This window comes from Poecilia reticulata, linkage group LG20 (genome assembly GCF_000633615.1).
Source record: "Poecilia reticulata strain Guanapo linkage group LG20, Guppy_female_1.0+MT, whole genome shotgun sequence".
NCBI lineage: Eukaryota > Metazoa > Chordata > Actinopteri > Cyprinodontiformes > Poeciliidae > Poecilia > Poecilia reticulata.
The window spans coordinates 7,001,361-7,020,281 of record NC_024350.1 but is presented as its reverse complement, the minus strand read 5'-3'; the positions used below and the strand labels follow the sequence as shown (position 1 = coordinate 7,020,281).

At 42.4% G+C, this 18,921-nt stretch overlaps 1 protein-coding gene across 1 annotated transcript in view; it reads left to right on the top strand.

The window, feature by feature from the left end:
* Window positions 1-18,921, top strand: part of zeb1b (zinc finger E-box binding homeobox 1b) — a 61,569-nt gene that overhangs the window by 25,796 nt on the left and 16,852 nt on the right. The gene's annotated exons all lie outside the window — the stretch shown is intronic.

Here is an 18,921-nt window from a genome sequence, read left to right as displayed (position 1 = left end):
CCCCCCCACCACACACACACACACACACACCCTGTATACTGAATATCAGCAGATCTTGTGAACCAGACTGGACAGGCAGCTATCAGCCAGTGCAAGTGTGTCCTGTAGGTGTTTATGTCCTGCTGAGGTGGGACTGGGACAGGAGGGAAAATCTGTGCCGTAATCCAAGCCGATACTTTGGGAGGAGCCTTTTAAAGCGAGCGCAGGCTTTAGAGACGGTTTGGATTTACCTTTAATCCTCACACGCCTGCTGGCAGAGAGGGGAAGATGCTTTACTGTAACACCACATCGTCGTTGGGGGCTATCATCCTGGCACTGAGCCATCGCCCCTCTGTTTACACACGCACACACACAGAACACCAGACACTAATTAAAGCCAATTAAAACAGAACCGGTCTGACTTTGTAAATACACAGCAACTGATTGAGGATCAGACATGAATTCATATAATGTGTTTAGAAATAATAATAAAAATAATAAATCAGGCATCACCAAAGACCTTAGAAACACCCAGAGTAATCAGATATCACATTTGTTTCACCTGTTTTATTAAAGCTTTTGTGTGCAGGTCAGGTAGGCAGTGACTCACCAGCCCCGCCGATTCAGGGGCGTTACAGTGAAGTGGCAGGTGCCCCGTCCACAGCCGCCGCTCAGCGCTCAGTTGATGGTAATCTATAATCTGGACGGCTTTGATGCGGCCGCTGGGTTTATCAGCCAGCTTTTGTTTGGCCAGGCTGGATGTGCTGCTTTTAACAGGACCACAGATCTGCCAGCTTAACCTCGGCTTGTTTGTCCAGCTCCACTGTCTTGTCTTGTTTTGTTTAGTTTTTTTTTTATTGCAGGTATGTTTTTGGTTCACACATGAACAGACTGGTGGATTTATTAGGGATTTCAGAGTGAGAATCTGGGTGTTTTATTAATCAGATTATTTAGCATAGCGGTGCACCAATTGCAGTTTTTCGGCCCAAAACCTATCTTTAAAAAGCTTGACCGATTCTGATTGTTTTTTTAATGGTAACAGACACCATCCAGTGTTGTGGAGTGATAATACACCTTCAATGTTCTAATCTCATTTTATAAAAACATTAAGCAATACCCATAAAACAATGCAAACTTGTTTTAACTCTCAAATACAGATGAGAAGTTTATAACAAGGGTGTTCAAAGTGGGGTCCGAGGACCATTTGAACCACAATTTAAGAAATTTAAATTAAAATATTCTCACAAAAAAGTTAGATGCTATAAACAGATCATCTTTTACAAGTTTTCTGGTTTTCTTCTATTGTTATGGTAACTAGGACAACAACTACTCATTGACTTGTTTTCTAAAGTTCAAATGGTGCAAACAAATCTGCTTTTAATTGCTGTATTAAAACTTGGCTAATACAGTAAATGTTTGCAAATCAAGACTGACCTAGATCTAATTTATATTTCTGAGAAAGGATCTTTTAAAAGTTTGGTTTTCTTCAATCAAGCCCAAAATAATAATCCAACTGGATTCCTTTCATTTAACAAGGAAAACCTGCAAAAACCATTTGAAGTTTTAGATCCATGATTCTGTTTCTACAGAAAAAAACAAACTGATTGCTTAATTCAAATAGTTCATGCTTAGTTTACTGTTGAGTTGGAACTAAAATAATCCACATTTTTGGCGATTTTAGTTTTTTTAAAAGGATATTTTTCTGCTGGTCAGTGAGTGGTCAATTTGACCTCGTCTATTTTAGTTTTCAGTTAACTTTTTTTTGTACGAGGGCTAAGAATAATATAAGTCATTGTTTATAGTCTTTTCTAAAGTGAGACATGTTTTTTTTTCTAGAGAATAGAACCTTTGTTGTTCAGGGTTTCATTGTTACAATGACAAAGATCTTATTTTATCCTAAAAATGCAAAATTGATTTTTATAGGGTTTTTTTTTCTTAATGTACCTGCTTAACAATAAACTAAGTGTTTATGAAATCTGTATATTACTAGAGATCAAACATAAAAAGAGTTTTGGACCATTGCCTCATTGAAAGAAAAAGACAATTTCCAAAAATGTTTGTGGGCATTAATTGTTTTTTATCTTGCTGGCCAAGTTTTCACCATTCTTGACCTGCAGTCAGGGGCCGAACAAAATTATTTCAAGGGCCACAAATGGCCTGGAGCCATACTTTTTACATCCCTGCTCTGGCGGTTGAGATGTGTGTGATTGCGTGTGTGTGTGTGTGTGTCGGTGGTGACGTGTGCGGCTCCCGTGGCGCCAGCTGTTTTTATTGGTGAATAACTCCAGGCTGCTGCAGACGCGCCCGCAGCCTTCCATATGGATTCCCTGTTGGTGCGGAACAGAAGAGCAGCGCTGAAGAGACGGGGATGTTTGGGCTGCAAGGCGTCTGAACCACAGCACTGATGTGTTCCCTGGCGGCGTCTCCCGCTGCACACGGCAACACCTCCAGTCTGACTGAGGCTGGGTGCGGCCGCTGGGTGGGTTCCCGCACCACGGTTGAGGATTTCTGAAACATGCCTCACACTCTTAGCAATTGGAGCCCATGTGGTAATAATACGTGTTGTTATTTATGAAGCATTTGTGTATTTAGTGTTAGTTTGGTTATATTTCAGAGTCAAAGTCTGTGTGCATATTGTTGTGGCAGCCCTCGTCAGTTCACTACCTGGTCTTAGGGTGAAGCACACTGGCTAATGTATTAACAATATTCAGTGACGTTGGCAAGTACAATGACTCACAAAAGTATTCACACCCCCTAAACTGTTCCAGTTTTCGCTTTTTTTGACCACAAATTCCAAACCACGTTTAAGGGAATTTCACGTACCAGACCAGCACACCTGATAGTCCAGTAAAGTCCATTATATTTGCTACATTTTCAGCTGATGCAGTTCACTTTCACACTGCACTGTCAATCATCTAAAATAATTGAAAAACCTGTCCCACTCCTTGCCTTTGGTGGCGCTGTATCCAAAACTACTAAAGGAAACGACATAAAACTTCTGAAGAAGACATGAGCTCAACTTCCGTCTTCACAAAATGTAAACAAAAATGGAGTAACATTAGATTTTAGAGGTGGTAAGATTTCGCTTTTGTCTCTGGGAAAAAAACCACAAGCCGTTTCTCCCTGTTGTTCTAGACTCACTCATTGATTTTGATTGTATTTACCCAGAATACCCTGCACTATAGTTTGCTTCCAGCTTTTGGAGTGATCTCCAGTCTGCTTGGTGGTCACTTAGGCATGGGAGCAGCACCAGAGTTCAGATCGACCAAACAGAGATCTAGGTTTGTAGGTGCACCAAAGTTCAATTTTTGGTCCACATCAGAGTTTAATTATGCATTCCCACCTTCCCAAATGAATTGGGCTTTCAAGACAAAAACTACAGTTCGATTAAAACTTACTAAACAGGCCTGGTGTGAATGCACCCTAACACAGCAAACATGTTGAAGATGCTCTGGCAACGAAACAGTACTAAACTTTGTGAACAAAAATGTAATTGATTTGTCCAGCTGAAAATCAAAACACCAGCCCCACAGTGAAGAACGGTGGTGGCAGCATTATACTAGTGGCAGCAGCAATTAGCAAACATCTGGTGGAAATGCACAACTGCTGAGCTCTTTATAGGACTTACTTCTCAGTGAAACACTGGTATAAATGTTGTCAAAGGGTTAATAGAGGAGCTTTGTTGTGTTGACTTCCTGAAGGCGAAGTTTCAGTAAGACCCAGAGCTTCTTAAAGAGACAGAGCCCCAATTTCAAAGCGTCAACTTTTGAAGTCAATAACTTTTTAAGTCATGTTTTATATGTTCAGCATTTTCATAGCAACTGATGCCCACAAAACAGTTACCTGATTCTGCCATGAAATGACACTTCGTGCCTGGAACATACATAATACTGCCCCTTAAATTAAGTTGAGAATCTGTAGCAGCTTGTGAAAGTTAAGTTTCCAAAATGACTTAAGTATCACTATTTTGTAAAGCAGAATGAACAAAAAATAATCTGCTTCCAGAATTTCAAGGCTGGTAGAGATCTACTCCAAAACACCTGCAGCTGACATTAAAAGGTGGTTTTAGAAAGTTTTGACTCAGGGGGATTAACACAAAAGTCTCTCCAGATTATTTAGGAAAATGAAAAATAAGTTTTTCACATAAAATCTCACTAAAGTGTTCTAAAGTTTGTGGCTGTGTGTGGAAAAAGCTCTAGGGATGTGAATACTTTTGAAAGGTATCACAGAGCCACCTGAATTATGGGTTTGTTACCCTGATATTTAACATAAATGCCTTCGCTGTTCTTCAACTAAATAAATAAGAACTGGAACAAACATACTAAAATGAACTGAGATGATTAATTATGAGTCATTCAATGTCTGGGTGAATCAAGTGCTTTTGTCAGAGTTCAGTCAGATCTGCGTCTGTTGAAAGTAGTCACCGTTCTGTCTCCTCTGGCAAGGACTGGAAGTGTTGTGTCAGCTCCATGATAGCCCCCTCTACTTCCTGTCCTTCCTTAGACAGCACTTCCTCCTCGCCTGTGAAGGCTCAGTCAGAGGAAACCTGTGGAAGCTCTCTGCCGTCTGCTTGCCGTGGAAAAGCCAGCTATCACAGCAATAACTAGATGCTAACTGCTAACAAGGCAAAGAGCTGGCTCCTCTGGTCCAAAAGTATTTCCACAATTCCCTTCTTTTTTGATGATGTTGTTGTTTATGTCCAGTCCAGCAGCTGGGAGGAAGCAGCTGTAGGTTGAGAAACTCCAAAATATTCCTCCTCTCTTGCTTCCAAACTTTAAAATGGCAAGACAAAAGAAAAACAACAAAAACATTCTCATGTATAAAAGTCACGAGTACCACCTGATCAATGTGGAACGTATTGAGCAGAGCACTGATTAGTCATGCTGGCATTGCTACGTATAACTAAGTCTGTCACAATTATTTCAATAATACTAATGTTATTTTGTCAGTAGTTTAAACTAATACAATGATAATAACATTATAACATTAGAAGGGATGCAATTGTTGATTATTTTACTAATAGATCAATCAATTATTCTGCTTATATTTTTAGAAAAGGCCCATCTGGAGTTTATTCATTAAATTACTTTAATTTCTGACTTTTTTCATACTTTTTTTGGACACTCAAAGACTAAGCGTGAGTATCCAAAAAATGCTATATAAATTAGATGTATTATTTATTATTATTACTTTAACCTTTTCTATACAATATTAAAAATATGTTAAAAGACGGAAATAACTAAATATTTTAAAAAAAAGTTAAAGTAAGAAAATAAACATTTTGTTGGATCAATATACAAAAAAACTGCAATTTGAGGAATTTTGGGTAAAACACATTGACAGGGAAAATGTTATCTATATTTGTTTTGACTTTATCACTGCTCTGAATGTGCTGGGTTTTTCAGAAAATTGCCTTTCTTTGCGTTAATGTGTGATAGATACAACTAGGTCAGTTGGCGATTATTGATTGATTAATCGTGATTAATCCAATTAATCGTTCCAGTCCTAAGTGTTAGTTTGGCCTGTCAAACACAGATATGCTTTAATTTTGCACAGAACATTCTATACTGGAATTGGAAGACATTTCAGATATCCAAAATAAAAAAAAATAAAAACACAAACAGATTAAACTTATTTGTTGCAACATTTAGTCTATAACCAAAACTGCTCTTCAAAAAATATTCATTATCAGAATGGAAATTATCGAGCTCATTTTAATTTATCATGCGATTAATTTAATAATTGCTTATTGCGTCAGGCTTACATATAATCATCATTTCCTGCACTCATCAGCATGTGCGTGTGTTTACAGTGCTACAGCCTGCATCAATCACAGCAGCTTTCAGCCAGCCACACACTCGCTGCTGAGCTTATTAAAAGGCCGGGTGTCATCGCTGATCTGTCTCACATAAACACCCAGCCACACACACATCTCTGTACACACAGACCGGGCCGTAAGGCTGACAGAAGAGCCGGTCGTCAGACCGAACCGGTTTTCTTCCGGCTTCATCGGCACATGGCCGCTGTGCAACAGGAAGGCCAGTGTTCGGGGTCAGCCTCTGGCCAATGGAATTCCCCCAGACACAGCAGGGACCCACTCACAGCCAAAACACAGAGCTGTGTGACCCAAGGTGGTCACCATCCTCAGAGTACATAAAGAACAGACTCTGTCTATTTTTTATTTTTTTTATGTCCGTCTAACCAAATCATATCAGCACACACAACTATGAGCTGGAAGAAATTGTTTAGTAGACACAAGGCAGGAAATGGGAAATACCCCCACAGTTCCTACATTTCAAAGCACATACATCGTCCACTATGCTGTTCCTACGCTTGAAAATATGTTAATTGGATTGGAGAGGATATACCAGAGAGTTGCTGCACACTGCCGCTCAGCTGGCTTGAAGAAGTCACTTTCCTTTCATCTACAAGAAAGGAAAATCTGTCTTTTTGGAAATATTCCTGGTTATGGATTTGTAGCCAACAGAGCCCCGCCCATTAAGTTTGAAATCTACACTTGCAACCTACAGGCTACAGCAGTACATGTTTAGGCTTCACATTTTAAATCTAATGTGCAACCTGAGCAGAACAAAATGTGATGAGGTCTGTCTGATATTATGATTGTTAATGTTGTTGTAGAAAGACTTTTATTTTGAAGGAGAACTACTGTAGGATTCGAAAGCAGCATGTTGATGTGATTAGTTTGTAACAAGCAGAGCATGAATAGAGTGATGCAGCTGAGATCTGCAGCTCAGAACAGTTAGAACCAGATTCTCAATAGATCAGCCCTCACAACGGCTGATGCAATGTTCGTTTACATTTAACGCGTGTAAAGGATAATAAAATATTTTAAATCATTTACACCATTTATTTCAAATAGTTTACTATCCATTATCTGGAGGTGTATCATGCCATTAATTGATTTATTGCGACAGGCTTTTTGCAGATTACCCAGAATTAAGGAAATCTGGGAATTTATCGGTGCACCCCTAGTTGAGAATGTCATAGAAGTTCAGATTTGGTTCACATATGGGCTCAAGAAGTCATATTAGGTCACATTTACCTACAGTGAAGACTTAGCTTCTTCTATCAGATTCTTCGAACCCCACGTTGGGGTTTGTGAAACCTTGACTCTGATGTTGTGAACAGAGCTTCTTAGTTTTCACACAAACATTGCTACAGCTCCATCTCCTCTTGTTTTTATGAATGTTTTGTCCTGTTAAACTTGAGTTGAAATCATTGAGTTATTACAGTTATAGCTTGGTATTTTCACTCAAGGAAGACTCAGTTACTGACGTATTGTTTACCAAAAGCTGTTTTCATGAAGTGGTACTAAACGTCTCTACTCAGCCGAAGCCAAATGAGGAAAAACAGAAACTCTCTCCTTGAAACGTTCAAGTGTTTCAATGATTTCCCATTCAGGGTGACATCAGACGGGATAGTCCCAGGAGCGCGGTCCAGTTGCACCGTGCTTGAGTAATCAAGGCCCCACCCTGCTGGCTGCTGGCTGCGAACAAACCCCTCTCTGGCCTCCATCTTTTATCCCACAGGGAGAAGAAACCAGCATCTGACCACAACAGCAAAGAAAAGCTGAGAGAGAGAGGAAACAAGGCAGAAAGTACCAGCAGTCGGTTGCTGATCCGTTCCACTGCCTTCCTCTCTTCATTTTTTTCTGGCATGCAGAGCTGCAGAGGAGCCGTGTTGGACTGTGGGTCCATTACTGTAGATGGCGGAGGGGAATGAGAGATCTGCTGCTATCGATTATCCCGGCCCGACTGTCGATGCTCTCCTTTCCAATCCTGACACACTGAACTAATGGCCTCTCAGCACTGCTGGCAACCACACACACATACACACACGCACGCACTCACACACACACACACACACACACACGCGCGCGCCCAACACTAGGGTTATCATAGTCAACTAAAATTAACAAAATAACAAAATCTGAAACTGAGAAAACATGTCTGCTAACTGAAATAAATAAAAATGGCAAATAATGGAGAAAAACTATAACTAACTGGAATTATATCATATGCTTATAAAACTAACTAAAACACTGGAATTAGAACTTTTATTTCCTTCTTTCTGTTTTATGAATCTGTTTGTTAGCATTTAGAACTGATATAAAAAATTTTTTTTTCCCCACACAAGCAGTTCACGCAAGTCCACAAAATGGCAACAGCGAAGGTTGGAAGAAAACATCAGCCAGTTGGTTGCTTAACAATAATTCAATTCATTTTTTTTAAATTGAATCTTCTGTTATGTATTCATTACCCAATAGATGTACATAATTACAATACAATACTCTGACCATTTTGAATTCAGCACCAAAAAAATGAACCAAAGTATGAAAAAATAAAACTACTAGCATAACTAATAAAACCCAAACTAAAACCATACATTTCAATCAAGTTTATTTGTTTAGCACTTTTTATCAAGGAGGCAGTTCATAGCGCTTTACATCGAGAAAACATTGAAACATCATAAACACATCATACAGTCAACAACTGTGAAAACCAGAACAGAAACAAACATCGCTTTTTTTTTTCAAGGGCCACTGTTAAAATCATCAATACACATCATTTATGTTGGTCAACGTTCCAGTAATTATGGGTTGAAAGTAACTTTAAACAGCTGGGTTTTTAGCCTAGGTTTAAAGGAACTCAGTGTTTCAGCTGTTCTGCAGTTTTCTCAAAGTTTGTTCCAAACCTGAAGTGTATAGAAGCTGAACGCTGCTTCTCCATGTTTGTTTCTGGTTTGTTTGACTAACAGAAAACTGGCAAAACTAATAAAAGCGACTTCAATTAGACAAACGAAAGTCACAACAAAATAAAGCTAAACTTTAATGGAAAATCTGAAACTATTAAAAACCTAGCCTGCACACCTACGGGTTTGATGCACTAAAAGGTGATCAGTCGTCACCTTTTTGTCATCAATGCATTTACCCGTTGCCTCAATCAGCATCAGCTGCATTAACAGCTCCTTCTTCTGCTCTACAAATCACAGTTTACGAGTTGGTGAGTACAGCCACTGTACACCCACCTGACCCCTTTAGATGAGGTCCACCAACATGTGTACACACACATACTTCTCCTCGCCTGATTTAGCGGGACAGATTTTCATAGCTGTCCATTGGACAGGGAGTCCAGCCTCATGGTCATTTAACAGCAGGGTAATGGTGTGAGCAGCGCCGCTTGACCGCCTCTTCAGCTGGAAGTCCCCCTGGAGGGAGATGTGGTGGGGGTGCTAACTATTCTCGATCACACAGGGAAAAGGCTATTTTCCCCTGGGAGGGGTGATGGGGTGAGGTGAAGGAGTGGAGGAGCAAGGTGACAAAGGCGCCTTTGTGGATGTAAGTTTACTGTGTTAACCCCTTTCTCTTCCTGCTTCACATGAATAACAAGAAAGCAAGTGTGACAAAGCGAGCAGCAGCCCCCGGGGGCAGCGTGTTTGATTATGCGCCGTGCGAGTCAGGGGTTGTGCAGGACGTCTGGCCTCTGGAGTCTTGTGACAGAGCTGACATTTTGGAAGCCAGAGGAGCGTTCATTTGTTGTCCGAGTCCCACAAAGAGCAGAGAAGGCAGAAAAGGGTCCACTTTTGTGTGTTAGTGTCGGAATTAGTGAAGCCACAGTAGGCTGTCAACAGAGATCTTGGCCAGGGCTGCACTGAAGTGAGCTGACTTGCTGATTGCTGGGGAACTTGCAATGGTGTAAAGTGTAAAACGGAGCGATGAAAGGATCCCTGGGTTGGCCCCGCCCCTCCAGGTCTATGCACTGTTTTTCTTGCTGATGTTATTTTTCTTTTTTTTTTTTTTTAGGTGACAAAGTTGCAGTCAATGCTTCACAAAAAATCCATTGCAATTAGTTGTGCTTTTTTCCTTCGTCTTCTTATGATCTTGTGAGAACACCGTCGACTCCTATTGCACAGTAACGTTAACATTGGTCCACAGTCGGAGGCGTTCATTGTTACTTCTGTAAACATAGTGCTGCTGCATGACAATGTTCTTCTTCTGCGCATGCGTTTGGGTCATTAACTGTTCAAACTGAAGTCTGACTGCGGTTGCATCATTTAGTAACATGAACTAATAATAAAAAAGAATGGGCATCAAAACCTGGTGTATGAACTTAGCGTTAGACAGGAACTACCTCTGTGTAAATGTTTTACCTGTCTACCACCCTCATCCTTCCACTCCCTAATAGGTCGTATTTGCATTTTGCAGTTGCTCCGTTAATCATTCCTCCTGCGACATCCATCCTCATTTCAACCTTTAATGTCTACCTCTGTCTCCCAACAATATTCTCTCCTTTTTCTTCCCTCAGTCAGGCTGACAGTTAGTGACACTCCCTCCCTGGGGCAGCCATCAGTTCAGATGAGCATCGTATGTGACAGGTCAGCTTAGTCTTTTTAGGCCATTAGCAGTTCCTTCCCTCCCACCTTTGTCATCTTTCCCCCTTTACCGTTTGTCTCTTCTGTCCTCTTTCTCCGTAGTCTGTGTGTGAACACGCCTCGCTGCTGACTGGCAAAATTTCCATTAATCTACCCAACAAATACATTATTGAGTGAAGAATGGAGTGTATAAATATGTGACAGCTGAAGGCTGTGACGTTCGGCCTCCTTGATTAGATAAAGTTTGCCTTGGTGATGTTAGCGAGAGCAAGGTATGTGTACAGGTAAGCAGGATTTAATGAGATTTTTCTGGTTGGAGCTGTATAGTCATGTAGCTCACTCCCTGCCTCCCTCTTCATAGGCCAGTGCAGCTCTCCCGGTCTGCTACTCCCCCACAGTAAATTGTCAGACCTAATACAGGCAGGAATGTCCAGTCACCTGCTCCTAAAATGCAACAGCCTTGTGCTACACTAACCTAATATAGATGTGCACTGCACAACCTGGTTGGATAACAGCGTTATTGCTCATTGCATATATTTAAACATGCACCTCACTGTGATCCAGTTCTGCTGGTCAGCAGAACGTCTTTACAAGAAGAAAACAAGAGTTAAATCCTTCAGTTCAGTGGAATTCTGCTTATTTTATTTTTCTAAAATAGAGGGTATTTTCAGACTTTTCTCCTCTACTTCCTTATATTTCATAAAGATGCTTCAGCATTTGGGTCTACCACTTGTTTAAGATAGATTTTAGTTTATACCCAAATTTGTGAAGACTTAATTTGACAAGAGTTTATCTTTTAGAGAAAAGTGACATGTAAGTTTGAAAAGGATAGACTCTTGATGCCTGTAAATAAAATCCTGTGTAACTTAGATGTCTGCTAGATCTGTCAACAGTACAGCTATTACTTATACTTCACAACTCTAAGATAAAATAATAAATAAATTGTTGAACTTTTTGGGATTCACAATATATCAGTACTAACATCGATATTGGTTGATTTTAATAATCTTGTTTTAACATATAAACCAAACTGGGTAGATAGCAACCGATATACAACCGATACATGTTGGCGTTTGCTTTGAGAGGGGAGGGTGACGATCATGTGGTGTTTGTTTGGTCATGTGACAGTGATAGTGATGCAGCAAAGCATTGTGGGCAGTTTAACTGAAGCAGGTAAGTAGTGGTGACATCAGTGATGGTGTTTTTTTCAAGGTGTTGAAGGTGTAGTGAAATATATATAACGTTGATAAATATTGGTTATATTACAGCGATATCGGATATTGATATTGGACAAAATAATCATATCGGGGCATCACTAATCCTTGTGAAATTAGGTGCCATCATTATGCTGGGGAATGGAAACTGGCAAGTTTCACACTTCACATGCAGATCCTTCGACAAAACATTCAATAGTTTTTAATGCCTCCATACAGCCAACAACAGAAACAGGACTGACTCCACCAGGAGGATAGTCTCACCTTGGAACCATTCCTCTACCCTGCAGTGGAAGGTTTTCACACATCCGCCCTTAGACAGCACCTGCTGACCCAGCCGCGTTGTTGACATTACAGCCGAAGTGACTGCAGAAAAAAAAAAAGAGGAACAAGCCCCATAATGAAGTTCGACGCTGCTGATGTAAAGCGACCACATTTAAACCGGGCCGGATACCTTTCGGCTCTCGTTCTAATAATAACCACTCCACTCAAAATGTCACGGCTAAACACAAACTGGCAAAATCAAAGGACAAGAGCAGCGTTCTACTACTGTGGAGCTTTCAAAAGCCATCAGTGTGAATGGAGTCTGACAGCAGAGGTGGCAGGGACATTTTGTGTTGCCGGCGACTCTTAAATGAGATCTGATGGAGGCTAACGCAGCAGCAGCAGCAGCAGCAGCCAGGTCTGGGTTCTGGTTCGTCTTCCCGCTCCTGCAGATGAGCCGGGCTTAAGTGGAAGCAGCCGCTGGCAGGAGGGAAGCAACTGTTTACCCAGGTGTGTGCCAAAGGTTTTCTGTGCTGTTGTTTCTCTGCTTCCTGTGCAGAGGGACAGCTCAGCTAACGTGCCGTATTTTTATTTAGCACATACGAGGGCCTGGCGTGCTTTATTTTGTGAATGAAATTGACAGTGACAGATTGAGCAGAGGAGCAGAGTAAAGAGAGAGCAGAAGGAAGGTGGTTTGCGGAAGTGTGACCGCAGGTTTTCTGGCCTTACAGAATCTGTAACAGATGTTTCCTCTCCTCACCTCTCTGACCTCCACCCCCGCTGCTCACCCACCCCCCGCAACACTTCTTCCTCACTCACCTGGCTACGCTATATACGGCTCGGCTGGCGGAAGAGATGGGCATTCTTTCACCACAGAGCTGCTGAGTGTTTGAGAACCGGAGCAGGCCTGTCCGCTGACGGGCGGAGGATGTATAGATGGTGTGAGACGCCAGCGCCGAGTTTAGCTTTGCGTGTGTTTAGTGCGTTTCGCGTAGAGATGGTAGGATTTTGTAGAGGTCTGACTTGTCAATACACCTTTCAGTGGATTACAATCTTCTCCTTAACGCTGGGCATTAGAAAATGTACATTTTAAGTTCAGACCACCTTTGGTGCTGGCTGTTTTGCTTCATTTTCAGACACCTCACTGATGCTGAAGAAATATCCAGCTCAATCCTGTTCACTCCTAAGAGTGTTGACGTCAGTAGCTATGTTTCCATCAAACTGTCATGCAAATTTTGAGAGAACTTTAATAATGGTGCAAAAAAAAAAGAAGAAAAAAAGCGAATTAGGCATGTCTCCATTCTCAATGAGAGTAAACTGACCAGGCTACCTTGAGCTGAATTTTGTTGACATAATATACAGCTGTAATAAACAGGAAACAGAGCTGCAAACTAGCATGGACTCATACATCTCAATGTGTGGTGCCTCATGTCGGCCACTCCAGGCCAACAGTTCTCCCTCTGAGCTAGAGGTTTTGACTTTGAATGTTTTTCCAGGTTTCGTGTCTCTAGTAAGGCACCGACACACCAGAGGATGGGATCGTTCATTACATCAGAACTTATTTGGAAAATGTGTTTCCATCAACCGAAAGAGAGCATAAACTCTTTTTCCTGAAAGCCCAAAACCACCAAGCGAGCGTAAAAACGTTTTTTTGAGGGGGGGAATTGAGAAAGTCATTTCAAACCCTTACATGACATTTCCGTGAGCCTTTTCTAATGCAATACTTCAAAATGCACTAAAAATGGAGACACAGTTGGTGCTTTCAGGTGGAGGTGGTTTAAAAAAATTGGCTTGGTTGATCTGGTTTGAAATTTGACATTTTTTGATGCCATTTTTTGGGTGGCACCAGTCTGTAAAGACATCAGTGTGATTGTGGCCTGGATCATGTGATCACCCATAATGACCAGGAACCTTCTACATGCCATGCCTCTTACTAGCTTAACATCCAGACCACACACTCTGACTTAGGTGTAGCAGAGTTATTACCTTGGATGGGGCTGTCTCACCTCCAACATAAACAAAGAGTAAACTTGGTGGCCGAGGCATTGCTGTGGATTGTGTGTGTGTGTGCGCGTGCGTGTGTGTGTGCGTGTGCGTGTGTGTGAAGACACCCGTCGGTCTCTACCAGCCCACCTGGCCTTATTTAGAAAAGCAATGAGGAGCCAGAAGCAGAAACCCTCAGAGGACGTCCATTGAACAGAATGTCGGTGTGTGTGCATGTGTATGTGTGTGCATGCGTGCGTGTGTGTGTGTGTGCTCTCATTAGCCTCTGAAAGAAAAAACCATCAGCAGCCACAATCATTCACACCCACCTCCCTCCAGTAGAACTACAGCCTGGGTGCCATTTAGCTACAGCAGCATTATTGGGACTAACCTGAGCAATAAAACACGTGGCCTGACTGGCAGAGCAAAGCAATAGCCCAGGTTAACAGGCTTCTTCTTTAATCTGAAAAACTCTGAGGCACGATTCAGTCTCTTTCACGTTCCCTTCCACTCATTAACACCCACTGACTTTCTTTGCAGCTCCAAGTATCATCATGCAGATTAAGAGAACAATAGCTACCATTAGCATTAGTGTTATCATAAAACAGTGTTCATCAGATGGTGGTCGAGTGACCCACGGAGGCTCATTAGCTCACATGCTGAAACCTTGATCAGCTTCATTAGGAAGACAAGGGTCCATTGTCTTCCTGATCACCTCTGAAATGCTTCCTACTGAGGGCTCATCTCCACAGGTTGTTGATTTTGACTTAACATTTGTTTATTAGTGAATATCAAGAGAGCATTTGACTTGTTTAGAAGCTTTGGAGAGCAGGTAAATGCTTAATAAAAGAGTGACTAATACTCAGGAGTGCCAAGGGCTATTTTCACCATCAAGGTTCTGCTTTTTGCCATCTTAGCCTGATGAGTAAGAATCACTTGATGTTGCCTGGGGAAGTCTTAGAGATTTATCTATAGGGTTGTAACAAAGAAGGCCATACTGTTCACTTTGCGACCTTTGATCCTGCTGATCTTTTCCAGAAACCAACTAGCGCCCTCTGTCTGGCAGTGTATAGGGAGTTGGGAAGACTGAAGGAGCCTTTGAACTAGCTAACTACAAAAATCCCCACTTCTTTTGTTCTGTTATTATTGGTTCTTGAGCTGACCTTCCTGACTCGGCAGGAGGAAGGCTGTTGTTTCAACAAAAACCGTCAGCCTTTACCTCTGCGCTGAATGAGGCGCCTTACCTTGAGACGGCATACTTGAGGGTTTTGAATGGCACTGCTTTGTTTTGCTCTGGTTAGGAGTTGGGTTTATTGTAGTGGTTGCCTTTCCTGAGAAAATGGCATTGCAGAGCCGCAAGGGCAGACTCTGTGACGGCAGACTCTGTCCTCTATGAGGATGCCTGTGGTCGTTTTACCACTGTCTGCCTGGCCCTGAGCTCAGAATGAGATAAGTGGCGTACCTCAACGAGGGAGCCTGTACTGAGGCTAAATATAGACACAGAGGAAAGGTAGAAGGGCAAGCAAGCAGTCACTGCTGCTTACAATGAGTCAATCTGTCTAATCACAGGCAGGGCAACAGCAGACCTTGCAATATGTGTCAGTCAGTTGAATGACATTAGGCGGAGGAAGAAAGCACAGGCTTTGATCTGTGGCTTTAAGAGCCAAACTCAGAGAAAAGTGTTTTGGTTGGACATTCCAGACATTCCTCCTACACATTCTGGTTCAGGACCATCGGGCTGCACAGACGAGGTGTAGGTTTCAAGTTGCTAACAGATGTCCTTAAAGGTAATGAATCAAGGAACAAGCTGTTTTCTGACACTAATATGTGTCTTCACAATCTGTATGTGTTATCCTTTGTCCAAATTATTAGGCCAGTCATTCACACTTCTCCAAACATGAGATTTGTTTCCTCCCACAGAGGTTGAGATATTCCTATCTTATCTGGCATGTCTCAGTGTTGGAAAGTCCAAACTGAGCAATCTGCTGCAGTTGGAGACCTCGTCTGCAGAGGTTTTTAATTCCTGAAATGATTCACCAATCAGGAACGGATCGCATAACGAGAAACTAAAATAAGAACTGGAGAGTTTACACAATTAGGGGGAGTCAGGCAGAACCAACAAGGGAACCTGCACTAATGGACATATGGCATTTCATGTGCTGTACTGCTGACAGTTTGCCAAGGTGTCCCCCCCAGTTCCCACCAGAGTAATGTTGGACCTGTTTTTGGACCAGCCAGTCACCCATTCTGGTGCTGGTAACTGATACAGCCTGGCAGGTGTCATAACAACATGACCTCCTCCCCCTACAGCGGGCTTATTTAGGTGTGTCTGACATGGACAGTCTGGTACATTTCTTACCAGTCCATAAGCTGAGTTATTAATGAGCCAAAATCTGAGCCTATCGGTGGATGTTTAGTGCTGAGTTTGTGTTGATAGTGTCTTATTACCCAGACCTACAGGATGTGATCTTTTTGCGTGTGGGTGTTGTGAAGCTGGGATCTGAGTCGGGCTATTTTCTCAGGTGTTAAACACATTGCAGCCTATGTAGAAAAGCAAACTTTTTCAGAAAGTAAGCTCATCACCTCCTCCACCTCCCGATGCCTTCTCTCAGATGCGTAGGAGTCGTCCTCCTGTTGCGTGCTAGCATGTTAGCGCTAATGAGACCAGCTGTCCAAACGCTCAGCCGGTCAGCCAAAAGGGACCGCAGCCTTTGTTGATGCAAGGTGTTACATCTCGTGCAGGAACACACACTTTTGTTTCGACGACGCCGACCATTTGGCACAAGAAGACACCCCTCCTCTTCATCTCATACACACACTTCCATCCTTTGACTCTTTTACTCAGTCCCTTCACTTCGAGGCTCCCGCCTTTATTGTCCCGCTTGCTGCTGCTGCAAACACCAGCGAATTGATTTTTCTCTCTACAGCTTTATAGTTGGTCATTTTCTCTCGCCACTGCTGCTGGGGACTGTTGCCTTTGTAATCGCTGACCTCAGCTCCACACCTGAGTGGTTGTGGCCCTAAACAGCCTCTCAGAATCATCCTAAAGTACCTTCTGTTTCAAAATGAAGTGTTGCACCCTGTTGGGGCTGCTGAACAGACAATACATCACCTGGCAGAGTCGCTCCAGGGGAAAAGTGGGCAGAGGGGGAAAGGAGGTAGTGGAAGGCACCAAGAGAGGGAGAAAGGAGGAGAATGAACAAGTGTCACATGATGCTGTGTAAAACCAGTTTGTGTGTGTGGCATCCCTCCTCTGTGGCTCTCGAGTTCTCCAATAGAGATGTAAAATATGTCTAGTAATACATGGTCAAGAGATGCATGGCCTTGCAAAAGTAGAAGCCACCTAATTATTAGGTACAGTTTGTTACAGAATGTTAGTGAAGAAACAGTGTCAAAAATTAGAGACACTCTCCGTGTTGTGCTACATTTAGAAATTTTTTTTTTGCATCAGCAGGTGTTTCGGTGTATCCCTCCATTAGCTTTGCATTTTTACAAACAAGTTTCTTTTTGTGCAAAATAACCTAAACATACTCCACCTGAACAGAAAATCTATGAATAGCATTTTTTTTCAGACTTGCCATAAGTACTCAATTGAATTTAAAACTGGACTTTGACTGGACCACTCAAAGGTTCAGCTCTGGCTTTATGTATGAAATAACCTCCACCCCAGTCTAAGGTCTTTTGCAGTCTCACTGATTACCTCGTATTTAGCCTGAACATTGGCTTGCTGTGCAACTGCGTTTGATTCTCATTTCCCTTCAGTGCTCAATCTGGGATTTCTCCCATTGAGCTTGATTTCTCAGTCAGTATTTAATCCTGGGTTGTTTCTCCATTGCTTTAGAATTGTAGTTTGCCAATACAGGGTTCTAGTTTGGCAATGGCAGCGGAAAAAATGAATGAAGCCGTTCAGTTCATTTTGGCAAAAATATTGTGCCATTTAAGTCGCAGCAAGAGGTATAAGACATTTTATTACTGGCAAAAATGTCATGGCCCTACTCTTATGAGGTTGTTTACAGCACACAATTTCCCATTTCAGAACGTAGCTTCTTTAAAGTTGAGCTGCCACATTACATATGTTACAGCCAAACATTAGTGATTGGGTAAAATAAAATCTGATCATTTCAAATTTTAACAGAGTGCACACCTCCAGCAAGCAATGGTTTATTGACAGCTGAGGATTCAGACTCCCTGTACGAAGCAAAGCATCAAACAATGCGCTACATAACAGAGTCATGTGAGATGTTCCAGGCTCTGAATTCTGTGTTTAAACCTAACTCTCTATGTCATGGACTAAGTTTGAATTGCTCATCTTTCGACTTTTAATAAATTTTCTTTAAGGTTGTCATAGTAAAAGAGGCTGAAAATGAAAAAAAACAAAGCAGTTTTTGAGTTTGTAAAATATTTTGAAATCTTTCATCTCTCACATGACACCAAAAGTGTCCATATCACAAGGAAAAGGTGAGTATTGAATGATCGACAGTAAAGAGTTTGAGAATGAAACGGCCCTCCCGATGAACCTGACAGAATTTCGCAGCTGCAGCACAGCAGCGACGACCCCTAAGAACGGCTCGACAAACAACAGCACATCTCCCTCCTCCTCGCCCCCCTACGCCTCCCCCTCAGCCTGAACCTTCCGGTGAGCCTCTGCGAACGCCGGCCGGCCATAACGACCCGCTTGGCGATCGGCGAGAGATCTCGCCAGAACAATTCTCATTGATTGAAAGGTAGGCTCACGATTCCACCTGATACGCCTCCTCCTTCAGCCACTTCAGAAAGAGGTGGGCGAAGAGGGTAGGGGAGAGTGGAGATAGATGGAGAAAAAGAAAAAAAAAAAACTCCACTACGCTCAGGTGCTTTGTACTGGCAGTCCGCATTCAGTGAGTGAATGCAGGTGGTGTGTGGATGTGCCAGCGCTGCGTGCGGTGCGAGTGTTGATATGAGAGGTAGTTGGAGCGCTTGCAGCCCAGGCCCTCTGCTGACTGAGCTGCTCTCACTGGAGAATTGATTTGGCCTCCGAGAGGATCTGTAGCTCTCTCAGCGGAACAGAGGGAGGCTGGAGGGCAGCAGCAGGAGGAGGAGGGGTGTGTGT